Here is a 27,599-nt window from a genome sequence, read left to right as displayed (position 1 = left end):
CTTGCCCTCCTTTTTAGGTAGACCACCTGATAGAACGGCAGACTTTTGGCGGCGCTTACACAAGTTACGAATATCGGAGCTGAGGAGACCGGAGGGGCCGCCTGATCTGTCCTCTGTTTTTAGGGAGCGGGGATGGGGTCAGCCAAATGTATTACACCTGGCAGATTACACAGCTACTAATACTACATTTAAAGCCCAGTCATCACCTCAACTAGTTGATCCGACTTGGTTAGAAAATTATATACTATTGCCGGCCACCCCGGCTAAAATCTTGTCTAAATTATATAAGGGTATTTTATTGGGGATATCTCCCCAAACGCCCCATTTTGTGAGAACATGGGAGAAGGAATTGGGATTGTCTATCACAATCAGACGTAGAGTTTATACTGAAATCCGCCCAAGGTTTTTCTAAATGTGTGTGCATGCAGGAAAACTCCTTCAAACTTGTTACGCGTTGGTATCGAACTCCAGAATTCCTTTCCTCCAGTGGCTTGTTGTCCGATAGTTCCTGTTGGAGGTGTCATGAGGGATCAGGTTCCTATCTCCACATATGGTGGTCCTGCCACAAATTGACAAGTTTTTGGAGGGGAGTTGAAAATTTAATTAATTCTATTTGTTCTACTGATATTAAGCTGACTGCTGCATTGATATTGCTTTGGCTGCCTCAACCTGATTTCTCCCCATCTGCACACAGTCTCCCGACTCATATGATCTCCGCAGCTAAATTGCTGGTCCCCACCCTTTGGGGACAATCTAATCCGCCGACGGTAGACCTATGGTTAGACAGGGTACATCAGATTTGTAGACTGGAGGAATTGGCAGCCTGGATAAACCATTAGAGAGATAAATACCTAAAACTAAGGCGTCCCTGGCTGGCCAGAGGTATAGGGGTACATGCTCCAGCGTGAATTGGTTGTTCGCTCGACTCTTCCTCTAGATAAATTGTACCCACATTACCTGACTGTTTGTATACTGAGTCTGTTAAATCTAGGGGGGCGGCATATTTAGTATCTTCGGAGTGTAAATCCCTCCTATAACATATTTCTGAACCCACACATCTTGGTACTCTTTCAGGGGAATATAATTTTAAGTAATATTTACACCTGTTATATGCTGTACTATTGCTTATATGACGTGATGCCGGACCTTGCCTTTTCATTGTTATTCACGTGTTATGTTTCTTTGTCTCTGTCGACCCTTGTGTTGTATTGCATGTTGAGTCAGATGATCTTGGGTTTTGCCTGATTTGTGAGGATGTTTTATCCTATGCATTGCCTGTAAGGCAACACCTATAGAAGTTTAAACCCATATAAAACGTATGTAATTGCATTTTGTCACAATGCTGTTCTACCTGACTATTGACATGTAGTAAGAGATATGTTCCTTTGTGTGGATTGTTACTGTACTTAATAAAAAGAGATTTTGCACAAAAAAAAGAAAACACTGAGTAAAACTGACAAGAAAAATGATATTCAATAAGATTCAATTTTAGTTGATAGAAAACTTAACTGTAGTAACCAGAGTGCTAACCATTACAAAAATATGAGTGTGAGTATTTCTACTAAGGATACAGTGAGTGTAAGAAGGTGAAATAGTGCAAATCACCTGATCTTAGCTGTTACAGTGGGAGGTCGACTGTCAATCACAGCCGCCCTCCCACAATGATTGTGCTTGCACAGCTTCTGCACAATCATCATGATATACAATTATTTTATGTTGCGGTTATATGACAAGAGCTACAACCCCATAGTTCTACTGAATCACAGTTAGATGAATTGCACAGTAAGCTTAACATATTTTTAAGGTAGATCCTAAATTGTAGAAAGTAATTAACACAAAGGAGGATAGTATTCTCTTACAAAATAAATATGGAGAAGAAAGGGGCTTGAGCATAGAAGCGGCATATGAGGTTTAACATTGAAAAATGTAAGGTTATGCATTTGCGAAGGAAACATACCTTTACAAACTAAATAAGAAAACACTGGGTAAAACTGACAAGAAAAATGATAATCAATGAGATTCAATTTTAGTTGATAGAAAACTTAACTATAGTAACCAGTGTCCGGCAGCTGCTGCCAAGGCAAAGAATAAAAGTTAAATAATATTCATGTGGAAAACAAATACTGTTGATCCTGCTAATTTCCAAGGTCTCTTTATAGAGAAAACCCTTTGAGCTGAAAGTAGTGACAGCATTTTCATCACATGCAATGAAAACAGACTTTTAGTTGTTTACATGCTGTGAATTATATAGGCGGATGTACAATACGTTGGAATACTCCAACATCTTGTTAAAATATATGTATGGCAGGCAACAATCACTATCAGTACAATACATCTGTGATAAAAGATCACATACGTAAAGAAGTATAAATTGGGCTAGGTTCCACCGAGAGTTGTACTCGGATTGCTGGAATCAAAGCCCAGAGTGCTAACCATTGGTTAAAAAAGGAGGAATGGGTAAACAAAGATAAGTTAGAATTTATGGCTACAAAGAGCACTTTTATCCTATAACGCACAACCTTTGAAAGTGCAAGACAAGTAAGATGTTCTTTTCCCTACCGGGAGTCGAACCAGGGCCACCTGGGTGAAAACCAGGAATCCTAACCGCTAAACCATATGCAGTTATGAAGTATAATGAGTCATGGACTAAGAAAAAGTGGGAATAAAGAAAATATATATATATATATATATATATATATTTTTTTTTTATTTTTTTTTCATATTGCCGCTTTGAGCTTTTGTACAAACATCTTGACATCTGGTGGTTGCCTTGTTAATGCGGTAGGAAGCGTGTCAGTCTCGTAATCTGAAGGTCGTGAGTTTGATCCTCACACGAGGCACTGTTCAGTGAGTTTTTGTCATCCTCCATTCTTGCAGGCAATCAGAATATTCTGCCGAAACGTTTTCAATAAACGAGGAAAGTGTTGTTGATTTCCATGTCATTTTTGGGTAAGTAGAAGAGATGGGAATTATTTGAGCTTTAAATCCAAAATAGGATCTTGCCTAAAAAGAAACAATAATAAAGCAAAGTCCTAAACAGATAGGGTGAAATAGTCTGATAGTTTCTTATTTAATGCCGAAACTAGTTCATTAAAAAAAGGAAAATGAGCCAAACTGACAGGATAAAGGGGTTGTTGACTTGGAGTGAGAAGGGAGCAATTTGAATTACTTGAATTTTAAAGCTCAAATAGGATCTGGTGAAAAGAGGAGGAATGGGTAAACAAAGATAATTTCGAATTTATGGCCACAAAGAGCACTTTTATCCTATAACGCTCAACCTTTGAAAGTGCAAGACTAGTAAAAAGGATCTTTCCCATACTTGGAGTCATTATTAAGTATAATGAGTCATGGACTAAGAAAAAGTGGGAATAAAGAAAATATATATATATTTTTTCATTTTGCCGCTTTAAGCTTGTGTACAAACATCTGTTGGTTGCCTCGTTAGTGCAGTAAGAAGCGTGTCAGTCTCATAATCTGAATGTCGTGAGTTTGATCCTCACACGAGGCACTGTTCAGTGAATTTTTGTCTTCCTCCATTCTCGCAAGCAATCGGGTTTTTCTGCCGAAACGTTTTCAATAAACGAGGAAAGTGTTGTTGATTTCCTTGTCATTTTTGAGTGAGTAGAAGAAATGGGAATGAGTTGAGCTTTAAATCCAAAATAGGATCTTGCCTAAAAAAAAACAATATGAAAGCAAAGTCCCAATCAGATTGGGTGAAATAGTCTGATGGTTTCTTATTTAATGGCGAAACTAGTTCATTAAAAAAAGGAAAATGAGCCAAACTGACAGGATAAAGGGGTTTTTGACTTGGAGTGAGAAGAGAGCAATGGGAATTACTTGAATTTTAAAGCTCAAATAGGATCTGGCGAAAAAAGGAGGAATGGGTAAACAAAGAAAAGTTAGACATTTTGGCCACAAAGAGCACTTTTATCCTATAACGCTCGACCTTTAAAAGTGCAAGACTAGTATAAGGTTATTTCCCATACCGGGAGTTAAACCCGGGCCACCTGGGTGAAAACCAGGAATCCTAACCGCTAGACCATATGGGAACAGTTGTTAAGGATAATGAGTCATGGACTAAGAAAAAGTGGGAATAAAGAAAATATATATATATATATTTTCATTTTGCCGCTTTGAGCTTGTCTACAAACATCTGGTGGTTGCTTCGTTAGCACAGTAGGAAGCGTGTCAGTCTCATAAGCTGAAGGTTGGGAGTTTGATCCTCACTCGAGGCACTGTTCAGTGAGTTTTTGTCTTGCTCTATTCTTGCAGGCAATAGGGTTTTTCTGCCGAAACGTTTTTAATAAACGAGGAAAGTGTTGTTGATTTCCTTGTCATTTTTGAGTGAGTAGAAGAGATGGGAATGATTTGAGCTTTAAATCCAAAATAGGATCTTGCCTAAAAATAAACAATATGAAAGCAAAGTCCTAATCAGATTGGGTGAAATAGTCTGATGGTTTCTTTATTTATTGACGAAACTAGTTCATTAAAAAAAGGAAAATGAGCCAAACTGACAGGATAAAGGGGTTGTTGACTTGGAGTGAGAAGGTAACAATAGGAATTACTTGAGTTTTCAAGCTCAAATAGGATCTGGTGAAAAGAGGAGGAATGGGTAAACAAAGATAAGTTAGAATTTATGGCCACAAAGAGAACTTTTATCCTATAACGCTCAACCTTTGAAATAGCAAGACTAGTAAAAGGGTCTTTCCCATACCGGGAGTGGAACCCGGGCCAGCTGGGTGAAAACCAGGAATCCTAACCGCTAGACCATATGGGAGCTGTTATTAAGTATAATGAGTCATGGACTAAGAAAAAGTGGGAATAAAGAAAATATATATATATTTTTTCATTTTGCCGCTTTGAGCTTGTCTACAAACATCTGGTGGTTTCCTCGTTAGCGCAGTAGGAAGTGTGTCAGTCTCATAATCTGAAGGTTGTGAGTTCGATCCTCACACAATTCACTGTTCAGTGAGTTTTTGTCTTCCTCCATACATGCAGGCAATCGGGTTTTTCTGCCGAAACGTTTTTAATAAATGAGGAAAGTGTTGTTGATTTCCTTGTCATTTTTGAGTGAGTAGAAGAGATGGGAATGATTTGAGCTTTGAATCCAAAATAGGATCTTGCCTAAAAAGAAACAATATTAAAGCAAAGTCCCAATCAGATTGGGTGAAATAGTCTGATGGTTTCTTATTTACTGGCGAAACTAGTTCATTAAAAAAAGGAAAATGAGCGAAACTGACAGGATAAAGGGGTTGTTGACTTGGAGTGAGAAGGGAACAATAGGAATTACTTGAGTTTTCAAGCTCAAATAGGATCTGGTGAAAAGAGGAGGATTGGGTAAACAAAGATAAGTTAGAATTTATGGCCACAAAGAGCACTTTTATCCTATAACGCTCAACCTTTGAAAGTGCAAGACTAGTAAAAGGTTCTTTCCCATACTGGGAGCCGAAACCGGGACACCTGGGTGAAAACCAGGAATCCTAACCGCTAGACCATATGGGAGCAGTTATTAAGTATAATGAGTCATGGACTAAGAAAAAGTGGGAATAAAGAAAATATATATATATTTTTTCATTTTGCCGCTTTGAGATTGTCTACAAACATCTGGTGGTTGCCTCGTTAGCACAGTAGGAAGCGTGTAAGTCTCATAATCTGAAGGTTGTGAGTTCAATCCTGACACTTGGCACTGTTCAGTGAGTTTTTGTCTTCCTCCATTCATGCAAGCAATCGGGTTTTTCTGCCGAAATGTTTTTAATAAATGAGGAAAGTGTTGTTGATTTCCCTGTCATTTTTGAGTGAGTAGAAGAGATGGGAGTGATTTGAGCTTTAAATCCAAAATAGGATCTTGCCTAAAAAGAAACAATATTAAAGCAAAGTCCCAATCAGATTGGGTGAAATAGTCTGATGGTTTCTTATTTATTGGGGAAACTAGTTCATTAAAAAAAGGAAAATGAGCCAAACTGACAGGATAAAGGGGTTGTTGACTTGGAGTGAGAAGGGAGCAATAGGAATTATTTGAGTTTTCAAGCTCAAATATGATCTGGTGAAAAGAGGAGGAATGGGTAAACAAAGATAAGTTAGAATTTATGGCCACAAAGAGCACTTTTATCCTATAACGCTCAACCTTTGAAAGTGCAAGACTAGTAAAAGGTTCTTTCCCATACCAGAAGTCAAACCCGGGCCATCTGGGTGAAAACCAGGAATCCTAACCGCTAGACCATATGGGAGCAGTTATTAAGTATAATGAGTCATGGACTAAGAAAAAGTGGGAATAACGAAAATATATATATATTTTTTCATTTTGCCGCTTTGCGCTTGTCTACAAACATCTGGTGGTTGCCTCGTTAGCGCAGTAGGAAGCGTGTCAGTCTCATAATCTGAAGGTCGTGAGTTCGATCCTCACACAAGGCACTGTTCAGTGAGTTTTTGTCTTCCTCCATACATGCAGGCAATCTGGTTTTTCTGCCGAAACGTTTTTAATAAACGAGGAAAGTGTTGTTAATTTCCTTGTCATTTTTGAGTGAGTAGAAGAGATGGGAATGATTTGAGCTTTAAATCCAAAATAGGATCTTGCCTAAAAAGAAACAATATTAAAGCAAAGTCCCAATCAGATTGGGTGAAATAGTCTGATGGTTTCTTATTTATTGGCGAAACTAGTTCATTAAAAAAAGGAAAATGAGCCAAACTGACAGGATAAAGGGGTTGTTGACTTGGAGTGAGAAGGGAACAATAGGAATTACTTGAGTTTTCAAGCTCAAATAGGATCTGGTGAAAAGAGGAGGATTGGGTAAACAAAGATAAGTTAGAATTTATGGCCACAAAGAGCACTTTTATCCTATAACGCTCAACCTTTGAAAGTGCAAGACTAGTAAAAGGTTCTTTCCCATACTGGGAGCCGAAACCGGGACACCTGGGTGAAAACCAGGAATCCTAACCGCTAGACCATATGGGAGCAGTTATTAAGTATAATGAGTCATGGACTAAGAAAAAGTGGGAATAAAGAAAATATATATATATTTTTTCATTTTGCCGCTTTGAGATTGTCTACAAACATCTGGTGGTTGCCTCGTTAGCACAGTAGGAAGCGTGTCAGTCTCATAATCTGAAGGTTGTGAGTTCAATCCTCACACTTGGCACTGTTCAGTGAGTTTTTGTCTTCCTCCATTCATGCAAGCAATCGGGTTTTTCTGCCGAAATGTTTTTAATAAATGAGGAAAGTGTTGTTGATTTCCCTGTCATTTTTGAGTGAGTAGAAGAGATGGGAGTGATTTGAGCTTTAAATCCAAAATAGGATCTTGCCTAAAAAGAAACAATATTAAAGCAAAGTCCCAATCAGATTGGGTGAAATAGTCTGATGGTTTCTTATTTATTGGGGAAACTAGTTCATTAAAAAAAGGAAAATGAGCCAAACTGACAGGATAAAGGGGTTGTTGACTTGGAGTGAGAAGGGAGCAATAGGAATTATTTGAGTTTTCAAGCTCAAATATGATCTGGTGAAAAGAGGAGGAATGGGTAAACAAAGATAAGTTAGAATTTATGGCCACAAAGAGCACTTTTATCCTATAACGCTCAACCTTTGAAAGTGCAAGACTAGTAAAAGGTTCTCTCCCATACCAGAAGTCAAACCCGGGCCATCTGGGTGAAAACCAGGAATCCTAACCGCTAGACCATATGGGAGCAGTTATTAAGTATAATGAGTCATGGACTAAGAAAAAGTGGGAATAACGAAAATATATATATATTTTTTCATTTTGCCGCTTTGCGCTTGTCTACAAACATCTGGTGGTTGCCTCGTTAGCGCAGTAGGAAGCGTGTCAGTCTCATAATCTGAAGGTCGTGAGTTCGATCCTCACACAAGGCACTGTTCAGTGAGTTTTTGTCTTCCTCCATACATGCAGGCAATCTGGTTTTTCTGCCGAAACGTTTTTAATAAACGAGGAAAGTGTTGTTAATTTCCTTGTCATTTTTGAGTGAGTAGAAGAGATGGGAATGATTTGAGCTTTAAATCCAAAATAGGATCTTGCCTAAAAAGAAACAATATTAAAGCAAAGTCCCAATCAGATTGGGTGAAATAGTCTGATGGTTTCTTATTTATTGGCGAAACTAGTTCATTAAAAAAAGGAAAATGAGCCAAACTGACAGGATAAAGGGGTTGTTGACTTGGAGTGAGAAGGGAGCAATAGGAATTATTTGAGTTTTCAAGCTCAAATAGGATCTGGTGAAAAGAGGAGGAATGGGTAAACAAAGATAAGTTAGAATTTATGGCCACAAAGAACACTTTTATCCTATAACGCTCAACCTTTGAAAGTGCAAGACTAGTAAAAGGTTCTTTCCCATACCGGGAGTCGAACCCGGGCCACCTGGGTGAAAACCAGGAATCCTAACCGCTAGACCATATGGGAGCTGTTATTAAGTATAATGAGTCATGGACTAAGAAAAAGTGGGAATAAAGAAAATATATATATATTTTTTCATTTTGCCGCTTTGAGCTTGTCTACAAACATCTGGTGGTTGCCTCGTTAGTGCAATAGGAAGTGTGTCAGTCTCATAATCTGAAGGTCGTGAGTTCGATCCTCACACAATGCACTGTTCAGTGAGTTTTTGTCTTCCTCCATACATGCAGGCAATCGGGTTTTTCTGCCGAAACGTTTTTAATAAACGAGGAAAGTGTTGTTGATTTCCTTGTCATTTTTGAGTGAGTAGAAGAGATGGGAATGATTTGAGCTTTGAATCCAAAATAGGATCTTGCCTAAAAAGAAACAATATTAAAGCAAAGTCCCAATCAGATTGGGTGAAATAGTCTGATGGTTTCTTATTTACTGGCGAAACTAGTTCATTAAAAAAAGGAAAATGAGCCAAACTGACAGGATAAAGGGGTTGTTGACTTGGAGTGAGAAGGGAACAATAGGAATTACTTGAGTTTTCAAGCTCAAATAGGATCTGGTGAAAAGAGGAGGATTGGGTAAACAAAGATAAGTTAGAATTTATGGCCACAAAGAGCACTTTTATCCTATAACGCTCAACCTTTGAAAGTGCAAGACTAGTAAAAGGTTCTTTCCCATACTGGGAGCCGAAACCGGGACACCTGGGTGAAAACCGGGAATCCTAACCGCTAGACCATATGGGAGCAGTTATTAAGTATAATGAGTCATGGACTAAGAAAAAGTGGGAATAAAGAAAATATATATATATTTTTTCATTTTGCCGCTTTGAGATTGTCTACAAACATCTGGTGGTTGCCTCGTTAGTAGAGATGAGCGAACTTATCAAAAGTTCGGTTCGGCTAGTTCGCCGAATTTCACAAAAAAGTTCGGTTCGGACCGAACTAGTTCTGACCGAACCTGTCACTTACATGCGCCGAGCATGCTACTGTCCGGGGTGCTGATAGAGTTAATGGGCTGCACTAACTCTTTCAGCAACCTTCACAGTACATGCTCGGCGCGCGGAAAATACTATTTTAAATGTAATAAAAAAATAAAAATTATACGTTCGTACTTACTTTCCTCCTGTCCGGCCTCCAGCGATGACGTTTCATCCCTTTCGCCGCTGCAGCCAATCACAGGCTGTAGTGGCGGTCACGCACGTCAGGATGACGCTTCATCCCACGTGACCGCCTCTGCAGCCAATCACAGGCTGCAGCGGCGACATGGATGAAACGTCATCGCTGGAGGCCGGACAGGAGGAAAGTAAGTATGAACGTATTATTATTATTTTTTGGCATGTATGTATGTTGGCATGTATGTATGTTGGCATGTATGTATGTATGTATGTATGTATGTTGGCATGTATGTATGTTGTCATGTATGTATGTAGGCATGTATGTATGTTGTCATGTATGTATGTATGTATGTATATCTGTGCATGTATGTTGGCATGTATTTATATATGTGCATGTTTGTATGTATATTTGCATGTATATATTTGCATGTATGTATGTATGTTTGCATGTGTGTATGTTTGCATGTATGTATTTTTGCATGTATGTTGTCATGTATGTATGTATGTATGTATGTTGTCATGTATGTATATATGTGCATGTGTGTATGTATATTTGTATGTATGTATGTATGTTTGCATGTATGTGTGTTTGCATGAATGTATGTTTGCATGTATGTATGCATGTTTGTATGTATATTTGCATGTGTGTATATATATATGTATGTTGTCATGTATGTATGTATGTTGTCATGTATGTATATATGTGCATGTATGTTGGCATGTATGTATATATGTGCATGTCTGTATGTATGTATGTATATTTGCATGCATGTATGTTGTCATGTATGTATGTATATATGTGCATGTATGTTGGCATGTATGTATACATGTGCATGTTTGTATGTATATTTGCATGTATATATGTTTGCATGTGTGTATGTATGTTTGCATGTATGTATGTTTGCATGTATGTATGTTGTCATGTATGTTTGTATGTATGTTGTCATGTATGTATGTATATATGTGCATGTATGTATGTTTGCATGTTTTTATGTTTGCATGTATGTTTATATATATGTGCATGTATGTAATTATGTTTGCATGTATTTATGTTTGCATGTATATTTGTGCATGCTTGTATATATGTATGTATGTATGTATCTTTGCATGTTTGTTTGTATGTATGTATGATAGTTTGCATGTATATATGTTTGCATGTATGTATATTTGCATGTATATATGTGTATGCTTGTATATATGTATGTATGTTTGTATATATGTATGTATGGCCATGTATGATACTGTCTGCTGGCGCCCTGTATCTAAGTCAACTTCACGGCAGGCTTCTATACATGGTATAACAGTCAGTATCACACATTAAACTGAATCTAAGCCTACGACATGTTTTATTTCATTTTTTTTTTTTTTTTACAGGTTTGGTGTTTGGACTACGTCGGTTTCGAGGACTACTTAGATGACGTTTTTTTTTTCTACAATAAAATGGTTAATGAGGGTTGTGTTGGGGGTGCTTTATTTCAATAAAATATTTTATCTATATCTTTGTCTTTTTCTTTTCAAATTTTATTATTACCACTTTAGTAATGGCCGCTGTCTGAGTGACAACATCCATTACTAATGCGAGGCTTAGTGTTAGCCGGTGCAGAGGCTAACACTAACCACCATTATTACCCCGGTACCCACCACCACCAGGGGTGCCGGGAAGAGCCAGGTACGATCCAGTACCCGACCATCTGTTGTGATGGTCGGGCTCTGGGGCGGCCGTAGGCTGGTATTATGAGGCTGGGAAGGGCCAAAAACAGTAGACCTTCCCACCCTTGTAATGCTAGGCTGCTGCTGCTGTGTTGTATCTGGCTGGTTATAAAAGTGGGGGGACCCCACGTCATTTTTTTAAATTATTTATTTATTTACATTTTTTTTTTAAAAAAGACATGGGGTTCCACCCAATTTATCATAACCAGCCACATACAACACAGTGTTATTAGCCTGGGAATGGACAAAACCAGTGGCCCTTCCCACCAATGTAATGCCAGACTGCTGCGGCCTTGTATATGGCTGGTTATTAAAAATGTGGGGGACCCGTCTATTGCTAAATTTGTTAAATTCAAAAAAAAAAAACGACGTGGGGGTCCCCCCCATTTTTATAACCAGCCTGATACAACACAGCAGCAGCAGCCTAGCATTACAAGGGTGGGAAGGTCCACTGATTTTGGCCCTTCCCAGCCTCATAATACCAGCCTACGGCCGCCCCAGTACCCGACCATCACAACAGATGGTCGGGTACTGGATCGTACCAAGCTCTTCCCGGCACCCCTGGTGGTGGTGGGTACCGGGGTAATAATGGGTGGTTAGTGCTGGCCTCTGCACCGGCTAACACTAAGTACCGCCTTAATAATGGACGCTGTCAATCAGCCAACTGCCATTATCTAGGCACTAATAAAGTTTGAAAAAAAAACACAAAGACAATTCTTTTTTATTGAAATAAGAAATCCCCAACAAAACCCTCGTTAACCATTTTATTAAAATTTGAAAAAACGCAGATCTACGCAGTAGTCCAAAGAATCGAAGACGTAGTCCAATCGGTACATCAAAATCTGCAACAACATAAAAAAAAAGTTACCAATGTGAACAATACCAATACTTCTACTCACCTACACACATATATACACGCACACACAAACAAACAACCATACACACACACACACACACACACACACACACAGACAAACACACACATATACACGAACTCACACATATACAAACAAAAACACACATATCCAACACACACACACAGTTATACACACATACACGAACACATATACACAAACACATATACAAACAAAAACACACATACCCAAACACACATATACACAAACACATATACACAAACACACCCATATATACACACAAACACACACCCATATACACACATATACAAAAACACACACAAACATCTACACACAAACATATACACAAATACACCCATATATACACAAACATATACACAAAACACATATACACAAACACACCCATATATACACACACATATACACAAACACACATATAAAAACAAAAACAGACAAAGTCACATACCCAAACACACATATATACACAAACACACACATACACAAACACGGTTTCTTTTAAATGCTGCTGGGGAACCCGCTCGATCCACTATATAAGGCTGCGCTACAGTGCAGCATTTAAAAGAAACAGGATCCTGACCTGTCCATAGAGTTTAAGGCAGCACAGAGTATTTCAGGAGATGAGCGTGCAGATTCAGTGCTGCTGCGAACTCTGCTCTTACCATTACGTAGCTCTCAGTCTGTTACCTCTCCTCCACTCCTGTCCTCCAGAACACCTTCACATGATTGGCAAGTCACCACGTAATGGTAAGAGCAGAGTTCACAGCAGCACAGAGTATTTCAGGAGATGAGCGTGCGGATCTTGTGCGGGGTGGTGACTTGCCAATCATGTGAAGGTGTTATTGAGGACAGGAGTGGAGGAGAGGTAACAGACTGAGCTACGTAAGGGTAAGAGCAGAGTTCACAGCAGCACTGAATCTGCACGCTCCTCTCCTGAAATACTCTGTGCTGCTGTGAACTCTGTTCTTACCATTACGTAGCTCAGTCTGTTACATCTCCTCCACTCCTGTCCTCTATAACACGTTCACATGATTGGCAAGTCACCACCACGCACAAGATCCGCACGCTTATCTCCTGAAATACTCTGTGCTGCTGTGAACTCTGCTCTTACCATTACGTGGTGACTTGCCAATCATGTGAAGGTGTTCTGGAGGACAGGAGTGGAGGAGAGGTAACAGACTGAGAGCTACGTAATGGTAAGAGCAGAGTTCACAGCAGCACTGAATCTGCACGCTCATCTCCTGAAATACTCTGTGCTGCCTTAAACTCTGTGGACAGGTCAGGATCCTGTTTCTTTTAAATGCTGCACTGTAGCGTAGCCTTATATAGTGGATCGAGCGGGTTCCCTAGCAGCATTTAAAAGAAACAGGATCCTGACCTGTCCACAGAGTTTAAGGCAGCACAGATTATTTCAGGAGATGAGCACGGGCAGCCGTTCGTTTTTCCGAGCCGTGCTCCCATTATGCACACGACCGTAAAAACACCCGTTATTGCGGGTCGTAATTACGACCCGCAATAACGGGCTCATAGACTTCTGTTACCCACGGGTACCTTTCCGTTTTCTCACGGGAAGGTGCCCGTGCCGTTAAAAAAATAGAACATGTTCTATTTTTCTATTTTACGGGCCGTGCTGCTATAATTATAATGACAGCACGGTTCGCAAAAGCGGCCGGCTGCCCGTGGCCGGCCGGCCGTGCTCGTAGTTACGAGTCGTAATTACGAGCACGGCCCGTAAAATAAAAAAAATAGAACATGTTCTATCTTTTTAACGGCACGGGCACCTTCCCGTGAGAAAACGGGAAGGTACCCGTGGCTAACAGAAGTCTATGGGCCCGCTATTTCGGGTCGTAATTACGACCCGTGATAACGGGTGTTTTTATGGTCGTGTGCATGAGGCCCCGTAATGACGGGTGGCTACATGTGTGCACCCGTCATTACGGCAGCGTTGCTAGGCGACGTCAGTAAGGGTATGTGCACACACACTAATTACGTCCGTAATTGACGGACGTATTTCGGCCGCAAGTACCGGACCGAACACCCTGCAGGGAGCCGGGCTCCTAGCATCATAGTTATGTACGATGCTAGGAGTCCCTGCCTCTCCGTGGAACTACTGTCCCGTACTGAAAACATGATTACAGTACGGGACAGTTGTCCTGCAGAGAGGCAGGGACTCCTAGCATCGTACATAACTATGATGCTAGGAGCCCGGCTCCCTGCACTGTGTTCGGTCCGGTACTTGCGGCCGAAATACGTCCGTCATTTACGGACGTAATTAGTGTGTGTGCACATACCCTAAATAGTCACTGTCCAGGGTGTTGAAAGAGTTAACTGATCGGCAGTAACTGTTTCAGTACCCTGGACAGTGACTACCGATCACAGTACCTGTAAAAAAAAAGACGTTCATACTTACCGAGAACTTTCTGCTTCCTCCAGTCCGGTCTCCTGGCCGTTGCCTTGGTGACGCGTCCCTCTCGACATCCGGCCCGACATTCCTTGATGACGATGCAGCCCATGTGAGCGCTGCAGCCAATCACAGGCTGCCGCGGCCTCTGCAGCCAATCACAGGCTGCAGAGGCCTCTGCAGCCAATCACAGGCTGCCGCGTCAGAAAAGAAGGTCGGACTGGAGGAAGAAGAGGGACTCGTCACCAAGACAACGACCGGGTACGTATGAAATGCTTTTTATTTTATTTTTAATCAGCAGCCTCTTTTCTCTATCAGTGATTGATAGAGATAAGTGGCTGCCGATTTGTATAATGTTTTTGACCGGGTTCGGTCAAAACGGGTTCGGCCGAACCCGGTGAAGTTCGGATTCGCTGCGAACCGAACTTTACCGGAAGTTCGGACCGAAACCGGGTTCGGTTGTCCCGGTTCGCTCATCTCTACTCGTTAGCACAGTAGGAAGCGTGTCAGTCTCATTATATGAAGGTTGTGAGTTTGATCCTCACAAGAGGCACTGTTCAGTGAGTTTTTGTCTTCCTCCATACATGCAGGCAATCAGGTTTTTCTGCCGAAACGTTTTTAATAAACGAGGAAAGGGTTGTTGATTTCCTTGTCATTTTTGAGTGAGTAGAAGAGATGGGAATGATTTGAGCTTTAAATCCAAAATAGGATCTTGCCTAAAAAGAAACAATATTAAAGCAAAGTCCCAATCAGATTGGGTGAAATAGTCTGATGGTTTCTTATTTATTGGCAAAACTAGTTCATTAAAAAAAGGAAAATGAGCCAAACTGACAGGATAAACGGGTTGTTGACTTGGAGTGAGAAGGGAGCAATAGGAATTATTTGAGATTTCAAGCTCAAATAGGATCTGGTGAAAAGAGGAGGAATGGGTAAACAAAGATAAGTTAGAATTTATGGCCACAAAGAGCACTTTTATCCTATAACGCTCAACCTTTGAAAGTGCAAGACTAGTTAAAGGTTCTTTCCCATACCGGGAGTCAAACCCGGGCCACCTGGGTGAAAACCAGGAATCCTAACCGCTAGACCATATGGGAGCAGTTATTAAGTATAATGAGTCATGGACTAAGAAAAAGTGGGAATAAAGAAAATATATATAGATTTTTTCATTTTGCCGCTTTGAGCTTGTCTACAAACATCTGGTGGTTGCCTCGTTAGCGCAGTAGGAAGCGTGTCAGTCTCATAATCTGAAGGGCGTGAGTTCGATCCTCACACGAGGCACTGTTCAGTAAGTTTTTGTCTTCCTCCATTCATGCAGGAAATCGGGTTTTTCTGCCGAAACGTTTTTAATATATGAGGAAAGTGTTGTTGATTTCCTTGTCATTTTTGAGTGAGTAGAAGAGATAGGAATGATTTGAGCTTTAAATCCAAAATAGGATCTTGCCTAAAAAGAAACAATATTAACAGGTTCCCGACCGCTGGCCGTATTTATACGGCCAGCGGTCAGGGTCTCTAAAGTCCGGCGTATAGTATATATACGGCCGCACTTCAGAGACTGTGCACGCGGGATCGCGTGCACACAGCTCTATGCCCTGGCTGTTGCTAACAGCCATGGGCACTGGGCAGAATGTCAGGGGTCAATCTTTTGGCCCCTGAACATGTGATCGCTGTGACAACCAATCACAGCGATCACATGCATTTCTGCATAGAAAACAGTGTGCACGCGATCGCGTGCACACAGCCCTGTGCCCTCGCTGTTACCAACAGCTCTCGGCACTGGGAAGAGTATCAGGGACCAATCTGATGGTCCCTGAACATGTGGTCGCTGTGACAACCAATCACAGCGATCACATGCATTCCTGCTTATAAAACAGTGTGCACGCGATCGCGTGCACACAGCCCTGTGCCCACGCTGTTAACAACAGCTCTGGGCACTGGGCAGAGTATCAGGGACCAATCTGATGGTCCCTGAACATGTGGTCGCTGTGAAAACCTATCACAGTGACCACATTTGTTTTATTTTGACTTTTCTGGCAGTAAATCTCCTGCCTCTTTTCTTCTCCTCAAACATTGTTTCAGTTTGAGGAGAAGAAGAGACTCGGGAGAATTGCTGCCAGAAGATTACAGTTACAGTTACAAAAAAATACAGTTACACTCTAAAACATTCTCTGTATAGATAGATTTCTATCTATCTATACAATCTATCTATCCATCTATCTTTTTTTCTATCTATCTACCTTTCTTTCTTTTATTCTATTAGAATAGGCAGGTAGGGAGTATATAATTATATATATATCCACATATATATAATATATATAGCAATAGCGGTTTATTTTTTTGTTAGCGGTAGTGTAGATATATATAGCAGTTAGTTTGTGTGTTTTATAAAAAAAAAAAAAAAAAAAAAATAATTTGTTTAGTTAGTGTTAGTGCTAGTTACGTTATGGCGAGGAAGTTGTTTAGCGCCGAGGAGGCATACGCCATGCTGTGGTCTGAGTCGGAGACCGCATCAGAGATGGCGTCCGAGATGGAACCTGTTTTAGGTAGTGACGATGACAGCGTCACTTCAGGTTCATCTTCAGGGGACGTTGTCCCTGATGCAGTCGAAACTGCAGAACATGAAAGCGCAGGGCCAAGTAGCGCTGTAGCACGGGACAGCCTGGTCCCTCCAGTCCAGGCTCTTGTATGGGCACCTGCCCCATCTTTTGGGCCTATAATCCACGGATTTACGGCCACTCCTGGCATAACCGTGGACAATACAAATTTTGTCCAAATGGATTACTTCCATTTATTTATAACGGACGACATCCTAAATCAGATTGTCCACGAAACAAATTTATATGCCACGCAATATATAAGGCAGAAACCTTCATCCACCCATGCCAGAGATTGGACGCCCACCAATTTGCAGGAATTAAAAAAAAATTTGGGGCTCACCCTAAATATGGGTATTGTCAAAAAGCCCTCCATTAGGTCTTACTGGTCAACAAGACCCGCCCAAGCCACCCCAGTATATTCTGCAGTAATGCCCAGGTCTCGTTATGAGACAATAATGAGGTTCCTCCACTTCAATGACAACGCACAGGCCCCCCCAAGTACCGATGCAAACCGGGATCGGTTGTTCAAAATAAGACCGCTAATAAATTCCCTGAATAATTTATTTCTGCAACTCTACACCCCTGAGCAGAATGTAAGTGTGGACGAATCCCTCCTCAACTTTCATGGCAGACTTAGCTTTCGCCAATATCTACCTTCCAAAAGGGCAAGATATGGCGTTAAGCTCTACAAATGGTGTGAAAGCGGGTCAGGATATACCACCGCCTTCAGAATTTATGAAGGGCGGGACCGCACAATAAATGTTCCTGGATGCCCCCTGATCTTTACACCAGCAGTAAGATCGTGTGGGAGATAATGCAGCCTCTGCTTTACAAGGGGTACCACCTGTACTGTGATAATTTTTATTCGAGTGTGCCCCTGTTTAGGCATTTGCATGCTGCAAGGACTGGGGCATGTGGTACCATGCGCAAAAACAGAATTGGTTTTCCACAGCAATTAGTGGGGAAGCGCATGGTAAAGGGGGACTCCTGTGCTTATGCATCTGAAGAATTGCTGGCGGTCAAGTTCAGGGATCGCAAAGACGTGTATGTGCTAAGCACGATTCATACCGCAGGAACAGTGGCAGTGAGGGAAAGAGGGGCAACATCGGACAAGCACAAACCAGTGAGCGTGTCCCAATATAACAAGTACATGGGGGGGGGGGTGGATTTAAGCGACCAGGTTTTACAGCCCTATTTAGTAAAACGCAAAACTAAAACCTGGTACAAAAAGGTGGCCATTTATTTGTTACAGGTGGCCATCCACAACTCATTTGTGCTCTACAAAAAAAACAGAGGCAGAGACACATACCTGGATTTCCAGGAAAAAATTATTGAAGGCCTCATTTTTGATGTTCAGGACCCCCGAGAATGCCCCCAGTCTGAGGATGTCACGCGACTGACTGAAAGACACTTCATCAGTCGGATTCCCCCAACAGCAACCAGAAGCAACCCCCAGAAAAAGTGCCGCGTCTGCAGAAAAGACGGGCACCGCAAAGATTCCCGATATTTCTGTCCCTCAAGTCCCTCGCAACCAGGCCTGTGCATTGAGCCATGTTTTAAAAAATACCACACTGTTCTGAATTATTAGATTTTAGTTAATTTGTTGAAAATATATTTGCCCTACATTACGTTTTTATTTTTCCCATGATTTTACTCCAAGGGTGAGGGAGGGAATGGGTGGGGGTGGATGTCATGTTTGATGTTTTCTAAAGTTCATCTGCTGGAGAGCTCCATTTGCATTAACCTGCAATTTCTTATTTTAGAAAACCCCAAAAAATAAATTCCCATTATACCCCTAGATGAATATTTTGGGATTTCTGCTTCAAGAGCAGATATTTTGGAAGTGTTATAGCAACTCTGTTGAGTTTTGTAAAACCAGCTTTGAAAAAAAGCGATATGTGAAATAATCTTCTTCTATCCTCCGCCCTCCTATATCTCTATGTGATAAATAAGGCCACATATTTGGTATCTCCGTGCACGGGAGAAGTGGCAGAATGTGAACGGAGATTAATTTTGACCGTGGTCTATACCGTGTGTGAAAAATGCTGGTATAAACTGACGCATTTGCTAAAAAATTGCTAATTTTATTTTGATCCATCTTATTCAAGAAACTTTCAGAAGAAAACTGGACTGTCTAAAAATATGATAAACCCCTTGAAGGAAACCTTGTGGGGTCTACTTGTGTGAATGAAGTCATTTATGGGGTGTTTCTAATGTTTCAGCAGCATTAGGCCCACCAGAAAACAGTATGCGGCTATAAAATCAAATGCAAAATTCCTGGACCGAAAAGGCCAAAAAGCCTCCTTTTATGCCAAGCCCTGGCACATGCCCGCACAGTGAATAAGGCACACATATTTGGTATCCCCATGCACGGGAGAAGTGGAAGAACGTGAAAGGAGATTAATTTTGGCCGTGGTCTATACCGTGTGTGAAAAATACTAGCCTAAACTGACGCATTTGCTAAAAAAGTGCTGATTTTATTTTGTTCCATCTTATTCAAGAAACTTTCAGAAGAAAACTGGACTTGCTAAAAATATGATAAACCCCTTGAAGGAAACCTTGTGGGGTCTACTTGTGTGAATGAAGTCATTTATGGGGTGTTTCTAATGTTTCAGCAGCATTAGGCCCCACAGAAAACAGTATGCGGCTATAAAATCAAATGCAAAATTCGTGGACCGAAAAGGCCAAAAAGCCTCCTTTTATGCCAAGCCCTGGCACATGCCCGCACAGTGAATAAGGCACACATATTTGGTATCCCCATGCACGGGAGAAGTGGAAGAACGTGAAAGGAGATGAATTTTGGCCGTGGTCTATACCGTGTGTGAAAAATACTAGCCTAAACTGACGCATTTGCTAAAAAAGTGCTGATTTTATTTTGTTCCATCTTATTCAAGAAACTTTCAGAAGAAAACTGGACTGTCTAAAAATATGATAAACCCCTTGAAGAAAACCTTGTGGGGTCTACTTGTGTGACTGAAGTCATTTATGGGGTGTTTCTAATGTTTCAGCAGCATTAGGCCCCCCAGAAAACAGTATGCGGCTATAAAATCAAATGCAAAATTCCTGGACCGAAAAGGCCAAAAAGCCTCCTTTTATGCCAAGCCCTGGCACATGCCCGCACAGTGAATAAGGCACACATATTTGGTATCCCCATGCACGGGAGAAGTAGAAGAACGTGAAAGGAGATGAATTTTGGCCGTGGTCTATACCGTGTGTGAAAAATACTAGCCTAAACTGACGCATTTGCTAAAAAAGTGCTGATTTTATTTTGTTCCATCTTATTCAAGAAACTTTCAGAAGAAAACTGGACTGTCTAAAAATATGATAAACCCCTTGAAGAAAACCTTGTGGGGTCTACTTGTGTGAATGAAGTCATTTATGGGGTGTTTCTAATGTTTCAGCAGCATTAGGCCCCCCAGAAAACAGTATGCGGCTCTAAAATCAAATGCAAAATTCCTGGACCGAAAAGGCCAAAAAGCCTCCTTTTATGCCAAGCCCTGGCACATGCCCGCACAGCGAATAAGGCACACATATTTGGTATCCCCATGCACGGGAGAAGTGGAAGAATGTGAAAGGAGATGAATTTTGTCCGTGGACTATACCGTGTGTGAAAAATACTAGCCTAAACTGACGCATTTGCTAAATACTTGCATTTTTTTCCAATTTTGCCCACTTTAGAGAAAAAAATAAAAATGATATATACTGACAAATGCCACTAAAACAAAGCCCTATCTGTCCTTTAAAAAGAGTGTAAAATTCAAAGATGAACTTTATTCACCTACAGAGTTATAGTCATCTAAAGAAGCGCATAGCAAAATTGTGAAATTTGCTCTGGTCATTTAGCTGTAAAACAGCCTAGTCCTTAACCGGTTAAAGCAAAGTCCCAATCAGATTGGGTGAAATAGTCTGATGGTTTCTTATTTATTGGCGAAACTAGTTCATTAAAAAAAGGAAAATGAGCCAAACTGACAGGATAAAGGGGTTGTTGACTTGGAGTGAGAAGGGAAAAATAGGAATTATTTGAGTTTTCAAGCTCAAATAGGATCTGGTGAAAAGAGGAGGAATGGGTAAACAAAGATAAGTTAGAATTTATGGCCACAAAGAGCACTTTTATCCTATAACGCTCAACCTTTGAAAATGCAAGACTAGTAAAAGGTTCTTTCCCATACCGGGAGTCGAACCCGGGCCAAAACCAGGAATCCTAACCGCTAGACCATATGGGAGGAGTTATTAAGTATAATGAGTCATGGACTAAGAAAAAGTGGGAATAAAGAAAATATATATATTTTTTTTCATTTTGCCGCTTTGAGCTTGTCTACAGACATCTGGTGGTTGCCTCGTTAGCGCAGTAGGAAGTGTGTCAGTCTCATAATCTGAAGGTCGTGAGTTCGATCCTCACACGAGGCACTGTTGAGTACATTTTTGTCTTCCTCCATTCATGCAGGAAATCGGGTTTTTCTGCCGAAACGTTTTTAATATATGAGGAAAGTGTTGTTGATTTCCTTGTCATTTTTGAGTGAGTAGAAGAGATGGGAATGATTTGAGCTTTAAATCCAAAATAGGATCTTGCCTAAAAAGAAACAATATTAAAGCAAAGTCCCAATCAGATTGGGTGAAATAGTCTGATGGTTTCTTATTTATTGGCGAAACTAGTTCATTAAAAAAAGGAAAATGAGCCAAACTGACAGGATAAAGGGGTTGTTGACTTGGAGTGAGAAGGGAACAATAGGAATTATTTGAGTTTTCAAGCTCAAATAGGATCTGGTGAAAAGAGGAGGAATGGGTAAACAAAGATAAGTTAGAATTTATGGCCACAAAGAGCACTTTTATCCTATAACGCTCAACCTTTGAAAGTGCAAGACTAGTAAAAGGGAGTCGAACCCGGGCCACCTAAATCAAAACCAGGAATCCTAACCGCTAGACCATATGGGAGTAGTTATTAAGTATAATGAGTCATGGACTAAGAAAAAGTGGGAATAAAGAAAATATATATATTTTTTTTCATTTTGCCGCTTTGAGCTTGTCTACAGACATCTGGTGGTTGCCTCGTTAGCGCAGTAGGAAGCGTGTCAGTCTCATAATCTGAAGGTCGTGAGTTCGATCCTCACACGAGGCACTGTTGAGTAAGTTTTTGTCTTCCTCCATTCATGCAGGAAATCGGGTTTTTCTGCCGAAACGTTTTTAATATATGAGGAAAGTGTTCTTGATTTCCTTGTCATTTTTGAGTGAGTAGAAGAGATGGGAATGATTTGAGCTTTAAATCCAAAATAGGATCTTGCCTAAAAAGAAACAATATTAAAGCAAAGTCCCAATCAGATTGGGTGAAATAGTCTGATGGTTTCTTATTTATTGGCGAAACTAGTTCATTAAAAAAAGGAAAATGAGCCAAACTGACAGGATAAAGGGGTTGTTGACTTGGAGTGAGAAGGGAACAAGAGGAATTATTTGAGTTTTCAAGCTCAAATAGGATGTGGTGAAAAGAGGAGGAATGGGTAAACAAAGATAAGTTAGAATTTATGGCCACAAAGAGCACTTTTATCCTATAACGCTCAACCTTTGAAAGTGCAAGACTAGTAAAAGGTTCTTTCCCATACCGGGAGTCGAACCCGGGCCACCTGAGTGAAAACCAAGAATCCTAACCGCTAGACCATATGGGAGGCAGTTATTAAGTATAATGAGTCATGGACTAAGAAAAAGTGGGAATAAAGAAAATGTATATATATTTTTTCATTTTGCCGCTTTGAGCTTGTCTACAAACATCTGGTGGTTGCCCCGTTAGCCTAGTAGGAAGCGTGTCAGTCTCATAATCTGAAGGTCGTGAGTTCGATCCTCACACAAGGCACTGTTCAGTGAGTTTTTGTCTTCCTCCATTCATGCAGGAAATCGCGTTTTTCTGCCGAAACGTTTTTAATATATGAGGAAAGTGTTGTTGATTTCCTTGTCATTTTTGAGTGAGTAGAAGAGATGGGAATGATTTGAGCTTTAAATCCAAAATAGGATCTTGCCTAAAAAGAAACAATAGTAAAGCAAAGTCCGAATCAGATTGGGTGAAATAGTCTGATGGTTTCTTATTTATTGGCGAAACTAGTTCATTAAAAAAAGGAAAATTAGCCAAACTGACAGGATAAAGGGGTTGTTGACTTGGAGTGAGAAGGGAACAATAGGAATTATTTGAGTTTTCAAGCTCAAATAGGATCTGGTGAAAAGAGGAGGAATGGGTAAACAAAGATAAGTTAGAATTTATGGCCACAAAGAGCACTTTTATCCTATAACGCTCAACCTTTGAAAGTGCAAGACTAGTAAAAGGTTCTTTCCCATACCGGGAGTCGAACCCAGGCCACCTGGGTGAAAACCAGGAATCCTAACCGCTAGACCATATGGGAGCAGTTATTAAGTATAATGAGTCATGGACTAAGAAAAAGTGGGAATAAAGAAAATGTATATATATTTTTTCATTTTGCCGCTTTGAGCTTGTCTACAAACATCTGGTAGTTGCCCCGTTAGCGCAGTAGGAAGCATGTCAGTCTCATAATCTGAAGGTCGTGAGTTCGATCCTCACACGAGGCACTGTTCAGTGAATTTTTGTCTTCCTCCATTCATGCAGGAAATCGGGTTTTTCTGCCGAAACGTTTTTAATATATGAGGAAAGTGTTGTTGATTTCCTTGTCATTTTTGAGTGAGTAGAAGAGATGGGAATGATTTGAGCTTTAAATGCAAAATAGGATCTTGCCTAAAAAGAAACAATATTAAAGCAAAGTCCCAATCAGATTGGGTGAAATAGTCTGATGGTTTCTTATTTATTGGTGAAACTAGTTCATTAAAAAAAGGAAAATTAGCCAAACTGACAGGATAAAGGGGTTGTTGACTTGGAGTGAGAAGGGAACAATAGGAATTATTTGAGTTTTCAAGCTCAAATAGGATCTGGTGAAAAGAGGAGGAATGGGTAAACAAAGATAAGTTAGAATTTATGGCCACAAAGAGCACTTTTATCCTATAACGCTCAACCTTTGAAAGTGCAAGACTAGTAAAAGGTTCTTTCCCATACCGGGAGTCAAACCTGGGCCACCTGGGTGAAAACCAGGAATCCTAACCGCTAGACCATATGGGAGCAGTTATTAAGTATAATGAGTCATGGACTAAGAAAAAGTGGGAATAAAGAAAATGTATATATATTTTTTCATTTTGCCGATTTGAGCTTGTCTACAAACATCTGGTGGTTGCCCCGTTAGCGCAGTAGGAAGCGTGTCAGTCTCATAATCTGAAGGTTGTGAGTTCGATCCTCACACGAGGCACTGTTGAGTACGTTTTTGTCTTCCTCCATTCATGCAGGAAATCGGGTTTTTCTGCCGAAACGTTTTTAATATATGAGGAAAGTGTTGTTGATTTCCTTGTCATTTTTGAGTGAGTAGAAGAGATGGGAATGATTTGAGCTTTAAATCCAAAATAGGATCTTGCCTAAAAAGAAACAATATTAAAGCAAAGTCCCAATCAGATTGGGTGAAATAGTCTGATGGTTTCTTATTTATTGGCGAAACTAGTTCATTAAAAAAAGGAAAATGAGCCAAACTGACAGGATAAAGGGGTTGTTGACTTGGAGTGAGAAGGGAACAAGAGGAATTATTTGAGCTTTCAAGCTCAAATAGGATCTGGTGAAAAGAGGAGGAATGGGTAAACAAAGATAAGTTAGAATTTATGGCCACAAAGAGCACTTTTATCCTATAACGCTCAACCTTTGAAAGTGCAAGACTAGTAAAAGGTTCTTTCCCATACCGGGAGTCAAACACGGGCCACCTGGGTGAAAACCAGGAATCCTAACCGCTAGACCATATGGGAGGAGTTATTAAGTATAATGAGTCATGGACTAAGAAAAAGTGGGAATAAAGAAAATATATATATTTTTTTTCATTTTGCCGCTTTGAGCTTGTCTACAGACATCTGGTGGTTGCCTCGTTAGCGCAGTAGGAAGTGTGTCAGTCTCATAATCTGAAGGTCGTGAGTTCGATCCTCACACGAGGCACTGTTGAGTACGTTTTTGTCTTCCTCCATTCATGCAGGAAATCGGGTTTTTCTGCCGAAACGTTTTTAATATATGAGGAAAGTGTTGTTGATTTCCTTGTCATTTTTGAGTGAGTAGAAGAGATGGGAATGATTTGAGCTTTAAATCCAAAATAGGATCTTGCCTAAAAAGAAACAATATTAAAGCAAAGTCCCAATCAGATTGGGTGAAATAGTCTGATGGTTTCTTATTTATTGGCGAAACTACTTCATTAAAAAAAGGAAAATGAGCCAAACTGACAGGATAAAGGGGTTGTTGACTTGGAGTGAGAAGGGAACAAGAGGAATTATTTGAGTTTTCAAGCTCAAATAGGATCTGGTGAAAAGAGGAGGAATGGGTAAACAAAGATAAGTTAGAATTTATGGCCACAAAGAGCACTTTTATCCTATAACGCTCAACCTTTGAAAGTGCAAGACTAGTGAAAGGAGATGAATTTTGTCCGTGGACTATACCGTGTGTGAAAAATACTAGCCTAAACTGACGCATTTGCTAAATTCTTGCATTTTTTTCCAATTTTGCCCACTTTAGAGAAAAAAATAAAAATGATATATACTGACAAATGCCACTAAAACAAAGCCCTATCTGTCCTTTAAAAAGAGTGTAAAATTCAAAGATGAACTTTATTCACCTACAGAGTTATAGTCATCTAAAGAAGCGCATAGCAAAATTGTGAAATTTGCTCTGGTCATTTAGCTGTAAAACAGCCTAGTCCTTAACCGGTTAAAGCAAAGTCCCAATCAGATTGGGTGAAATAGTCTGATGGTTTCTTATTTATTGGCGAAACTAGTTCATTAAAAAAAGGAAAATGAGCCAAACTGACAGGATAAAGGGGTTGTTGACTTGGAGTGAGAAGGGAAAAATAGGAATTATTTGAGTTTTCAAGCTCAAATAGGATCTGGTGAAAAGAGGAGGAATGGGTAAACAAAGATAAGTTAGAATTTATGGCCACAAAGAGCACTTTTATCCTATAACGCTCAACCTTTGAAAATGCAAGACTAGTAAAAGGTTCTTTCCCATACCGGGAGTCGAACCCGGGCCAAAACCAGGAATCCTAACCGCTAGACCATATGGGAGCAATTATTAAGTATAATGAGTCATGGACTAACAAAAAGTGGGAATAAAGAAAATATATATATTTTTTTTCATTTTGCCGCTTTGAGCTTGTCTACAGACATCTGGTGGTTGCCTCGTTAGCGCAGTAGGAAGCGTGTCAGTCTCATAATCTGAAGGTCGTGAGTTCGATCCTCACACGAGGCACTGTTGAGTACGTTTTTGTCTTCCTCCATTCATGCAGGAAATCGGGTTTTTCTGCCGAAACGTTTTTAATATATGAGGAAAGTGTTGTTGATTTCCTTGTCATTTTTGAGTGAGTAGAAGAGATGGGAATGATTTGAGCTTTAAATCCAAAATAGGATCTTGCCTAAAAAGAAACAATATTAAAGCAAAGTCCCAATCAGATTGGGTGAAATAGTCTGATGGTTTCTTATTTATTGGTGAAACTAGTTCATTAAAAAAAGGAAAATTAGCCAAACTGACAGGATAAAGGGGTTGTTGACTTGGAGTGAGAAGGGAACAATAGGAATTATTTGAGTTTTCAAGCTCAAATAGGATCTGGTGAAAAGAGGAGGAATGGGTAAACAAAGATAAGTAAGAATTTATGGCCACAAAGAGCACTTTTATCCTATAACGCTCAACCTTTGAAAGTGCAAGACTAGTAAAAGGTTCTTTCCCATACCAGGAGTCGAACCCGGGCCACCTGAGTGAAAACCAGGAATCCTAACCGCTAGACCATATGGGAGCAGTTATTAAGTATAATGAGTCATGGACTAAGAAAAAGTGGGAATAAAGAAAATATATATTTTTTTTTTCATTTTGCCGCTTTGAGCTTGTCTACAAACATCTGGTGGTTGCCTCGTTAGCGCAGTAGGAAGCGTGTCAGTCTCATAATCTGAAGGTCGTGAGTTCGATCCTCACACAAGGCACTGTTCAGTGAGTTTTTGTCTTCCTCCATTCATGCAGGAAATCGGGTTTTTCTGCCGAAACGTTTTTAATATATGTGGAAAGTGTTGTTGATTTCCTTGTCATTTTTGAGTGAGTAGAAGAGATGGGAATGATTTGAGCTTTAAATCCAAAATAGGATCTTGCCTAAAAAGAAACAATATTAAAGCAAAGTCCCAATCAGATTGGGTGAAATAGTCTGATGGTTTCTTATTTATTGGCGAAACTAGTTCATTAAAAAAAGGAAAATGAGCCAAACTGACAGGATAAAGGGGTTGTTGACTTGGAGTGAGAAGGGAACAATAGGAATTATTTGAGTTTTCAAGCTCAAATAGGATCTGGTGAAAAGAGGAGGAATGGGTAAACAAAGATAAGTTAGAATTTATGGCCACAAAGAGCACTTTTATCCTATAACGCTCAACCTTTGAAAGTGCAAGACTAGTAAAAGG

The 27,599-nt window shown here is 40.2% G+C and overlaps 8 non-coding genes across 8 annotated transcripts; 3 read left to right on the top strand and 5 right to left on the bottom strand.

Annotated features, from left to right (window-relative positions):
• Positions 1-3,977: 3,977 nt before the first annotated feature.
• Positions 3,978-4,049, bottom strand: TRNAE-UUC (transfer RNA glutamic acid (anticodon UUC)). Its single transcript has one exon. It is a non-coding gene; the product is annotated as a tRNA-Glu (tRNA).
• A 4,281-nt stretch (positions 4,050-8,330) lies between these two features.
• TRNAE-UUC (transfer RNA glutamic acid (anticodon UUC)) lies at positions 8,331-8,402 on the bottom strand. Its single transcript has one exon. It is a non-coding gene; the product is annotated as a tRNA-Glu (tRNA).
• Positions 8,403-15,524: 7,122 nt separating this feature from the next.
• TRNAE-UUC (transfer RNA glutamic acid (anticodon UUC)) lies at positions 15,525-15,596 on the bottom strand. The gene has a single exon. It is a non-coding gene; the product is annotated as a tRNA-Glu (tRNA).
• Positions 15,597-15,707: 111 nt separating this feature from the next.
• TRNAM-CAU (transfer RNA methionine (anticodon CAU)) lies at positions 15,708-15,780 on the top strand. Its single transcript has one exon. It is a non-coding gene; the product is annotated as a tRNA-Met (tRNA).
• A 6,359-nt stretch (positions 15,781-22,139) lies between these two features.
• On the top strand, positions 22,140-22,212 carry TRNAM-CAU (transfer RNA methionine (anticodon CAU)). The gene has a single exon. It is a non-coding gene; the product is annotated as a tRNA-Met (tRNA).
• A 469-nt stretch (positions 22,213-22,681) lies between these two features.
• Positions 22,682-22,753, bottom strand: TRNAE-UUC (transfer RNA glutamic acid (anticodon UUC)). Its single transcript has one exon. It is a non-coding gene; the product is annotated as a tRNA-Glu (tRNA).
• Positions 22,754-23,407: 654 nt separating this feature from the next.
• TRNAE-UUC (transfer RNA glutamic acid (anticodon UUC)) lies at positions 23,408-23,479 on the bottom strand. The gene has a single exon. It is a non-coding gene; the product is annotated as a tRNA-Glu (tRNA).
• Positions 23,480-26,336: 2,857 nt separating this feature from the next.
• TRNAM-CAU (transfer RNA methionine (anticodon CAU)) lies at positions 26,337-26,409 on the top strand. Its single transcript has one exon. It is a non-coding gene; the product is annotated as a tRNA-Met (tRNA).
• Positions 26,410-27,599: the final 1,190 nt, after the last annotated feature.

Source organism: Rhinoderma darwinii, chromosome 3, assembly GCF_050947455.1.
Source record: "Rhinoderma darwinii isolate aRhiDar2 chromosome 3, aRhiDar2.hap1, whole genome shotgun sequence".
NCBI lineage: Eukaryota > Metazoa > Chordata > Amphibia > Anura > Rhinodermatidae > Rhinoderma > Rhinoderma darwinii.
The sequence above is the reverse complement of the archived record's forward strand: the minus strand, read 5'-3'. Positions and strand labels throughout refer to the sequence as shown.